Genomic DNA, 9,622 nt, shown 5'->3' with positions numbered 1-9,622 from the left:
GTGACCTTGGAGGGGCTGAGAGGACCTAAGTTGGGAGATGACCAAAGTGCCTGAATGACACTGTGCTAGGGTCTATCATGTAGGGTGCCGTATGAGTGCGGTTAACCTAAGCACCACGTCCAGAGGGGCACATCAGAGGGTTGATGCTGCAAGTGTGCAGTTGGTGTGAGGGGTCACGTCTGGTGGGATGCACCAATGAGTGGCAAAGCGGGTGGTCATTCATTCTACTGAGGGTCATTGATCAATGAGGGTGCCTCGAGGTCACAACATGACATGATCAAGAGATGAAGCAATGGTATGGCCTATATGGAACAATCAAGATAAGGTTAGACGATTCGAGAAGGAACTGAGCTGAGCGGCATGAGTACGGCAACGCGACCAATCTACATCAACAATGGGCGAGTACTGTGGGCGGTGCCCCATGTGACGGGGCCTCGATCCAATCCTTGAGGGCACAAGTGAGAGACATATGAGCAAATGTCAGCTGTGTGCAACAAGAGAGTTGGGTGTGGTCTTGGCGTCGATGAGGCATCGACATAGTAAGTGGGGGAGAATGTCATGGCCAGGCCTTGGTCCTGCCACGACTGATCCTGAACCGAGCATTGGTCGAGACCAAGCTAGTGGGAAAGTGGCTCTAAGAGATGTGGGCGTGCATTTGGAGCCTTGGAACATGTTACTACCATGTTGTGCGGGCAGTGGGAGCCCTGGACCGCAAGATACGCGAGGAAGTTCGGGACGGTGGTCAAGCACCCTTAAGCCAAGTAGCCTGGCGGGTGCTATTAGTGGAAGTAGTGTGTGGGTGTTCTGAGCATGGGAATATGTTAGGGATATTGTGTGTGGACGGTCCATGTCCTAAACCCTAAGATAAATAGGTAAGTATGAGGCAGTACGCCGGTGCCCTAGGACCAGCTAGCCAATCAGGTGCTCTCGATCGAAGCCATGTGCGGGCACCTTCGAGTGGGTTGGTGGAGCAACAAGCAGAATCAAGGAGTAGTGGTGACCAAGAGGAAGGTTATGGGGTCCTGAGTTAGCCGGAGAAAGGCCTTGAGATCGCTGGAGAGAAAAAGTGTCCCCATTTCAGACAATCTTACGGTCACTGGTAGGAGATTGGGAAAATCTCTTACGCTCTTTATAGGGGGACGACTAGTGTTAGCTCTCCACCACCCCCTAACGGGCAGGCGGGGGCTTGGCTAGTCTGAAGTGAGCTACTCCTAGTCACTAGTGGTGGCTAAGTGGGCGGTCATCGTAGGGTCACGAGCGTGGCACGATGTTTCCTCAGGTCATGGTAAACCAAGGGCGGTTGGGGTCGACGGGCCTCGTATCGCACCTTTGTGTTAAACCATGGGGTTACACAGTAGAGATCATTGGCCCCTCGGTTTCCCCTCCTTGAGTCGGAAGGATCAAGGGATGGCATCTGCATAGGAGGGATGCCGTCGAGCCTATGGGATGCGTGGGCTAGCAAGCAGGCACGTTGCTAGACCCTTATAGCCAGTCGGTAGAGGTGGGCTGTAGTTGGGGCAGTCCACCCAAGTCTCCTTACGGGACTAGCATGATGTTGGGTGTCAATTATGCGTACGGGCGGCTGATACTGATGCTAAGTGCCTAAGCCCTAAGAACCGAGTCCCGTGGGATGAGATGAGCCTAGAGGCTCCGAACTGGCTGCTGACCACTTGAAATGTGAGGCTTGCATAAACTTGATATGGGAGCTTACGTACGATACGGACGAGCATGGTGTTGGGTTCTCAGCATGTCAAGAAGTAATAATATCATGAGAACCGAGACTGTGTGTCCTTACGGGCATTGGAGGATCGATGCTCGAGGTCCAAAGCCTTACGGCAGAGCTGGATGCTTCAGGCTACTTTAAGAATTGTGGGCTGTATGCCCCTATGGGGATTCGAGGGTCGGCGCTTGAGGCCTTAAGCCTTGCGGCCAGAGCTGGGCACTCAGGGTCACTTGAAGAATCGCGGGCTAATGCACGATGAGAGTTGGGTTCCTCTCTATAGGGTTCGAAATGAGCGACCCTACGGGGTCAAAGCTAGAATAGGCTCATGGGCACGCGACTTGTAGGATCGAAATTGGTCTGTCCATGGAAAAATGGACACGATAGAAGGCTGACCTTGACTATGAGTAGTCTTGGTGCCGCACGGACGCGTAGTTTCAAAAGGAGGAACGCGCGAACTGTGACACCGAGGATCAGCTCGACCCCCCTCTGCGTGCTGTCGATCCCGTTACGGGTCCTACTGTCACAACCCTCAGTCTGGTCCGATCTTAGATTGGGAAAGAACTCCATATGCCTAAGTCAACCTACGAAACGAACGGGCGGGCACTACGCCGGCCAGAGAGGTGGGATGCGCAAGCCGTGGATTGATCGGGGTGGTAGGTGGGTTTAGGCACATCTTCATATTTTTGCTGTGCCAATGCCATTTTTATGTCTTGTAAATTCATACAATGGTCCCCTAAGCCTTCATGTGAAGTTTCGTAGCAAGACGACTCATTTTTTATTTTTCATGATTTTCATAACTTTTTGCGGTTCGAGATTTTTTAAAATTTTTTTAGAAGGAGTTTTGGCCCCAAATTTTGTAGACGTGATCCTTTTATTTTTGTTGGCATGTACAAAAACGTTCAGCTAAAAACTCGAAGTGGAGAAGATTTTGTGACCATTTGAAAAAAGTGTCCCCATTTCAGACACTTGAATGGCTACTGGCAACAAACCTATAAAATCTCAAATGCTCTTTAAAGGGGTGTGAGTTCTCGAGGTTTGATGAGGGATAGGGGGCCCATATAAGGGCCAAGTACCAGCACCCATCGCACATCATGTGCGCACACCCCCTTGGCCCCCCAATCGCCGGCCCCCCCAATGTCGCTTGTCAGGTTCTCCGACGATGCTCCGGTGATGCTCCGACGATGGTGCCCCAGGTGAAAAAAATGCAACACCAGCACATGACCGAACCCAGCATGTGCACCGTGGCTCAAAATTGAACTTCGGCCAAGGCCTTGACCATCAATGGCACATGATGGCGCATGGTGATGGCACATGCATCGACCATCATCGACACAGGCTGCCCTTTGGTATGGGCACTTACCTCGACCGCCATCGGCACAAGCTGAGCCCTGGTACAGGCGGTTGCCTTGATCACCATCGGCACATGCCGACCCTTGGTGCTGGCGATTAGCTCGACCACCATCGGCATAAGCCGACCCTTGGTGCGAGCGATTGCCTAGACCACCATCGGCACAAGATGGCCTCTGGTACGGGCGGTTGCCTCGACCACCATTGGCACATGCCGAGCCTTGGCGGGGGCGGTTGCCTTGAACACCATCGACACGTACGTGGCCTTGGTGTGGGCCGTTGCCTCGAGCACCATCGGCACCAGTCGGCCCTTGGTGTGAGCGGTTACCTCAACCACCATTGGCATAAGATGGCCCCTGGTGCGGGCGGTTGCATCAAACACCATCAGCACATGTTGGGCCTTGGTGCGAGCGGTTACCTCGACCACCATCGGTATAAGATGGCACCTAGTGTGGGCGGTTACCTCGAACACCATCAATATGTGTCGGGCCTTGGTGCAGGTAGTTGCCTCGACCATCATTGGCACAAGATGGTCCCTGGTGCGGACGATTGCATCGAACACCATTTGCACATGCTAGGCCTTGGTGCGGGCGGTTACCTCGAGCACCATCGGCACATGCTGGGCCTTGGTGCGGGCAGTTGCCTCGAACACCATCGACACATGCTGGACCTTGGTGCGGGCGATTGTCTCGACCACCATTGGCAGAAGATGGCCCCTGGCACGGGCGGTTGCCTCGACCACCATTGGTACAAGCTGGCCCTTGGTGTAGGCTCTTGCCTTGACCACAATCGGTAGAAGATGGCCCCTAGTACGGGCGGTTGCCTCGACCACCATCGGCACAAGATGGCCCCTGGTATGGGCAGTTGCGCGAAACAGCATCGATACATGCTGGGCCTTACTGCTGGCAGTTGCCTCGACCATCATCGACACATGCTGGGCCTTGGTGTGAGCAGTTGCCTCGGACACCATCGGGACTTGCTAGGCCTTTGTGCGGGCGGTTGCCTCGAGCACCATCGGCATAAGTCGGCCTTTGGTGCAGGCTCTTGCCTCAACCACCATCGACAGAAGATGGCCCCTGGTGTGGGTGGTTATGTCGAACACCATTGGCACATGCTGGCCCCTGGTGCGGGCGGTTGCCTCGACTACCATCGACAGAAGATGGCCCTTGGTGTGGGCGGTTACGTCAAACACCATTGGTACATGCTGGCCCCTGGTGCGAGCAGTTCCTTCAAACACCATCGGCACGTGTTGGGCCTTGGTGCGGGCAGTTACCTCGACAACCATTGGCAGAAGATGGCTCTTGGTGCGGGCGGTTACCTCAACCACCATCGACAAAAGCTAGCCCTTGGTGCGGGCTCTTGCCTTGACCACCATCGACAGAAGATGGCCCCTGGTACGGGCGGTTGCCTTAAACACCATCGACACATGCAGGCCCTTGGTACGGGTGGTTGCCCGAACACCATCGGCACATGCTGGGCCTTGGTGCAGGTGGTTACCTCGACAACCATCGATAAAAGATGGCCCTTGGTGCGGGCTATTGCCTCGAGCACCATCGGCACAAGCTGACCTTTGGTGCGGGTGGTTGCCTCGAACACCGTCGACACGTGCTGGGCTTTAATACGGGCGATTGCCTCGACCACCACCGACAGAAGATGGCCCTTGGTACGGGCGGTTGCCTCGACCACCATCAGCACAAGCTGGCCCTTGGTGCTGGCTCTTACCTCGACCACTATCAGTAGAAGATAGCCCATGGTACGGGTGGTTGCATCAAACACCATCGGCACATGCCAGGCCTTGGTGTGGGCACATGCCTCGAGCTAGTGCAGGCGGTTGCCTCAACCACTATCGGCACATGCTGGCCCTTGGTGTGGGCACATGCCCCAACCATCATCGGTACTTGCTCACCCTTGGTGCGGGATATGTTTGTTCGAAAAAAGTATCCTCATTTCAGACACTTTAACGTCTACTGGTAGCATATTTGTAAAATCTTTAATGCTCTTTAGGGGGTGGTGGTCCAGCACCCCCTCTCTCTCCCCACGGGGGGAGTAGGTGTGCGTGATGGGCCTCTCATTGCGTACACCCATGGCAACGTCCCTCGAGCAAAATACAGGGCGTGCATGCCTTTCGACCATTTTGTCCGACGACTAGTTGCTCCGATGACTGGTAGATGCCCATGGCCTCGACCGGTTGGCATGCATGCAAAAAAAAAAAGCCGAGCTCAAGCTCGTGCACGCGGCAGATGTTGCCCTAGACCCCAAACCAAGTCCCTGAATCAGGCAATGGCTCCCTGGGGTGGTACGAGTACAAGCCACAGTTACGGGCTTGGCCCGACCAGGTCTCTCGGTATTTGACTGTCTTGCGGTCCCTTCTCATCGACTATAAAAATGCCTAGGCCTCGACGAGGTCGTGCACGCAGTCGATGCTGCCTGTGACCCTAGGAACAAGTCCCTAAATCGGGCAACGTCCCCCTGGGATGGTGTCAGCGAAGCGTGCGCGTGCGGTCTCGATCGGGCCAAGCATTGGTGGTGTCACTTTGTTGCCTGTTGGATGGCAGGGGCAATCTCGTGGCCCTTGCTCATGTTTTTCTCATGCCAAGCGGTTGTGGCATGGCCTCGCACGTCATTTCTTCCGCTCGCTCATCGAGTAATCGATCGGGTGGGTTACGGATCGACGTGCGTGGATGCTACCATTTGTACGCAATGGGCATATGAGTGGTGCTATGGTTGTGCATGTGGGTAGGCTCTGTGCTCTATGCATAGAACTGTCAACCCATCATCCTCTTCAATCTCCCCCCATGCGGTCGTCGTACACAAGGGGCACGATCGGGATCCTGTGTTGCATACCTGAATCGATGGAAACTAGATTTCTCGTCATCCCTCATCCGTCTTGTGTCCCGAGGAGCCACGGGTTGGACGTCAATCATGGTCCCAAGCATGCCACCTAATCTTTCGTGGTAGTATTGGTGCACCGGTATTCGATCGTGCTCTCGAATGCAGAACATTTAACGGGTGCGGGCTCTCGACCCCCGTTCATCCGATGCTGTGCATTTCACGTGCTTGACACGTACGACGCTTACGCTCTGTGTCGGGCTCTCTCCATCGCTCGATCAGTGCGTCGAGACCTACGCGGTGCCAACGTCCAGAACGAATGCTACCTGGTTGATCCTGCCAGTAGTCATATGCTTGTCTCAAAGATTAAGCCATGCATGTGTAAGTACGAACTAATTCAGACTATGAAACTGCGAATGGCTCATTAAATCAGTTATAGTTTGTTTGATGGTATCTACTACTTAGATAATTGTAGTAATTCTAGAGCTAATACGTGCAACAAACCCCAACTTCTGGAAGGGATGCATTTATTAGATAAAAGGTCGACGCGGGCTATGCCCGTTGCTCTGATGATTCATAACAACTCGACGGATCGCACGGCCTTTGTGCCGGTGATGCATCATTCAAATTTTTGCCCTATCAACTTTCGATGGTAGGATAGTGGCCTACTATGGTGGTGATGGGTGACGGAGAATTAGGGTTTGATTCCAGAGAGAGAGCCTGAGAAACGGTTACCACATCCAAGGAAGGCAGCAGGCGCGCAAATTACCCAATCCTGACACAAGGAGGTAGTGACAATAAATAACAATACCAGGCTGCATGAGTCTGGTAATTGGAATGAGTACAATCCAAATCCTTTTACGAGGATCCATTGGAGGGCAAGTCTGGTGCTAGCAATTACGGTAATTCTAGCTCCAATAGCGTATATTTAAGTTGTTGCAGTTAAAAAGCTCATAGTTGGAACTAGGGTTGGGTCGTCCGGTCTGCTTCACGGTGAGCACCGATCTACTCGTCCCTATTGTCGGTGATGCACTCTTGGACTTAATTGCCCAGGTCATTCCTCTGGCACTGTTACTTTGAAATTCTTAGATTTATCAAAGATGAACAACTGCGAAAGCATTTGCCAAGGATATTTTCATTAATCAAGAACGAAAGTTAAGGGCTCGAAGACGATCAGATACCGTCCTAGTCTCAACCATAAATGATGTCGACCAGGGATTGACGGATGTTACTTTTAGGACTCCACCGACACCTTATGAGAAATCAAAGTCTTTAGGTTTCGGGGGGAGTATGGTCGCAAGGCTGAAACTTAAAGGAATTGACAGAAGGGCACCACCAGGAGTAGAGCCTGCTGCTTAATTTGACTCAACACGGGGAAACTTATTAGGTCCAAACATAGTAAGGATTGACAGACTAAGAGCTCTTTCTTGATTCTATGGGTGGTGGTGCATGGCCGTTCTTAGTTGGTATAACGATTTGTCTGGTTAATTCCATTAACGAACGAGACCTCAACCTGCTAACTAGCTACGCGGAGGTGATCCTTCATGGCTAGCTTCTTAAAGGGACTATGGCCGCTAAGGCTAAGAAAGTTTGAGGCAATAATAGGTCTGTGATGCCCTTAGATGTTCTGGGCCACACGCACGCTACACTGATGTATTCAACGAGTCTATAGCCTTGGCCGATAGGGTCGGGTAATCTTTGAAATTTCATCGTGATGGGGATAGATCATTGCAATTATTTTTCTTCAACAAGGAATTCCTAGTAAGCGCGAGTCATCAGCTCGCATTGACTATGTCCTTGCCCTTTGTACACACTGCCTGTCTCTCCTACCGATTGAATGGTCCGGCTAAGTGTTCAGATCGCGGCGACGTGGAAGGTCCATTGCCCGCGACGTCGTGAGAAGTCCACTGAACCTTATCATTTAGAGGAAGGAGAAGTCATAACAAGGTTTTCGTAGGTGAACTTGTGGAAGTATCATTGTCGAAACCCCGCTCGACGGACGACCCATGGATGCATTAAAGAAACACCGAGGGGGCGAGGGTGCCCCCGGGCCCCAAGCCCCCTCCGACCCCAGACAGGTGCGACGGTCGTTCCATTCCCCCTACGGGGCAGGCAGAATGATCGGCGTCGTCTCACCCACTGTCGATCAACGAACCCCCGACGCGAATCGCGCAAAAGAATCGAAACAAAAATGGAGCGTGCGCGTCGTCGCCATCTCATCCAAGGTGCGTGCGCAGGTGGCACCGTGACTCTTTTTGTCGTGAAAAAACTGAATGACTCTTGGCAACAGATATCTCAGCTCTCACATCGATGAAGAACGTAGCGAAATGCAATACTTGGTGTGAATTGCAGAATCCCGTGAACTATCGAGTCTTTGAATGCAAGTTGCGACCCAAGCCATTAGGCCGAGGGCACGTCTGCCTGGGTGTCATGCACCGTCGTCCCCCCTCCGACCCCCCGCTCATCCGGCTTCGAGGGAAGGGGGCGAGCGGAAGATGGCCTCCTACGATCCCGTGGGTCATGGTTGGCCCAAAAATGAGTCCCTGGCAATGACAGCGCCATGACCATCGGTGGTGGAGCTCTCGATGTGCCTCATCCCCGGTGATGCGTGCTTGTTGTCCATCCGAACCCCTTCGAACCCCCCGCATTGCTCAGTCGATGCTCGCATCACAACCCTAGGTCAGGTGGGATCACCCGCTGAGTTTAAGCATATCAATAAATGGAGGAAAAAAAACTTACTAGGATTTCCCTAGTAACGACGAGCGAATCAAAAAGAGCCCAGCTTGAGAATCGAGTGCCCCCGACATCCGAATTGTAGTCTGGAGAAACGTCCTCAGCGGCAGACCAGGCTCAAGTCCCTTGGAAAGGGGCGTCGGAGAAGGTGAGAGCCCCATTGTGCCCGAACCTTGTCGCACCATGAGGCGCTGTCCGCGAGTTAGGTTGTTTGCGAATGCAGCCCCAATCGGGCGGTAAATTTCGTCCAAGGTTCAACACAGGCGAGAGACTGATAGCGAACAAGTACCGTGAGGGAAAGATGAAAAGGACTTTGAAAAGAGAGTCAAAGAGTGCTTGAAATTGTCGGGAGGGAAACGGATGGGGGCCGACGATACACCCCATCGGATGTGGAACGGTGAGAGCCGGTCCGCTGATCGGCTCGAGGCATGGACCAACATGGGTTGTGGCCACGGCCCAAGCCAGAGCTTTCAATGTGCCCGTGGAGACATCATCACCATGATTGTGGAATGCAACACGTGCCGTCTCGGTGTGCCTCGACACCGGTGTGCTCCAGGCGTTGACCCGCGAGCTCCCCATCCAGCTCGTCTTGAAACACAGACCAAGGAGTCTGACATGCGTGCGACTCAACGGGACAAGAAACCCATAAGGAGCAAGGAAACTAATTGGCGGGATCCCTCGTGGTTGCACCGCCGACCAACCTTGATCTTCTGAGAAGGGTTCGAGTGCGAGCATGCCCGTTGGGACCCGAAAGATGGTGAACAATGCCTGAGCGGGGTGAAGCTAGAGGAAACTCTAGTGGAGGCCCGCAGCGATAGTGATGTACAAATCGTTTGTCTGACTTGGGTATAGGGGTGAAAGACTAATCGAACCATCTAGTAGCTGGTTCCCTCCGAAGTTTCCTTCAGGATAGCTGGAGCCCCCGTCAAGTTCTATCGGGTAAAGCCAATGATTAAAGGATTCGGGGGCGCAACGCCCTTGACCTATTCT

The 9,622-nt window shown here is 53.2% G+C and overlaps 2 non-coding genes and 1 pseudogene across 2 annotated transcripts in view; all 3 read left to right on the top strand.

Annotated features, from left to right (window-relative positions):
* The first annotated feature begins 6,222 nt into the window (after nt 1–6,222).
* LOC149517370 (18S ribosomal RNA) lies at nt 6,223–7,879 on the top strand (annotated as a pseudogene).
* Nucleotides 7,880–8,174: 295 nt separating this feature from the next.
* LOC149517369 (5.8S ribosomal RNA) lies at nt 8,175–8,330 on the top strand. The gene has a single exon (XR_016344645.1). It is a non-coding gene; the product is annotated as a 5.8S ribosomal RNA (ribosomal RNA).
* A 239-nt stretch (nt 8,331–8,569) lies between these two features.
* Nucleotides 8,570–9,622, top strand: part of LOC149517368 (25S ribosomal RNA) — a 3,387-nt gene continuing 2,334 nt past the window's right edge. The window contains exon 1 of the ribosomal RNA XR_016344393.1: nt 8,570–9,622. This exon is cut by the window's right edge and continues 2,334 nt beyond it. This is a non-coding gene — a ribosomal RNA (25S ribosomal RNA).

Source organism: Durio zibethinus, chromosome 8 (genome assembly GCF_047325235.1).
Source record: "Durio zibethinus cultivar Kanyao isolate XHJ-2024 chromosome 8, ASM4732523v1, whole genome shotgun sequence".
NCBI classification, from domain to species: domain Eukaryota; kingdom Viridiplantae; phylum Streptophyta; class Magnoliopsida; order Malvales; family Malvaceae; genus Durio; species Durio zibethinus.
This window is presented reverse-complemented; position numbering and strand designations above follow the sequence as displayed.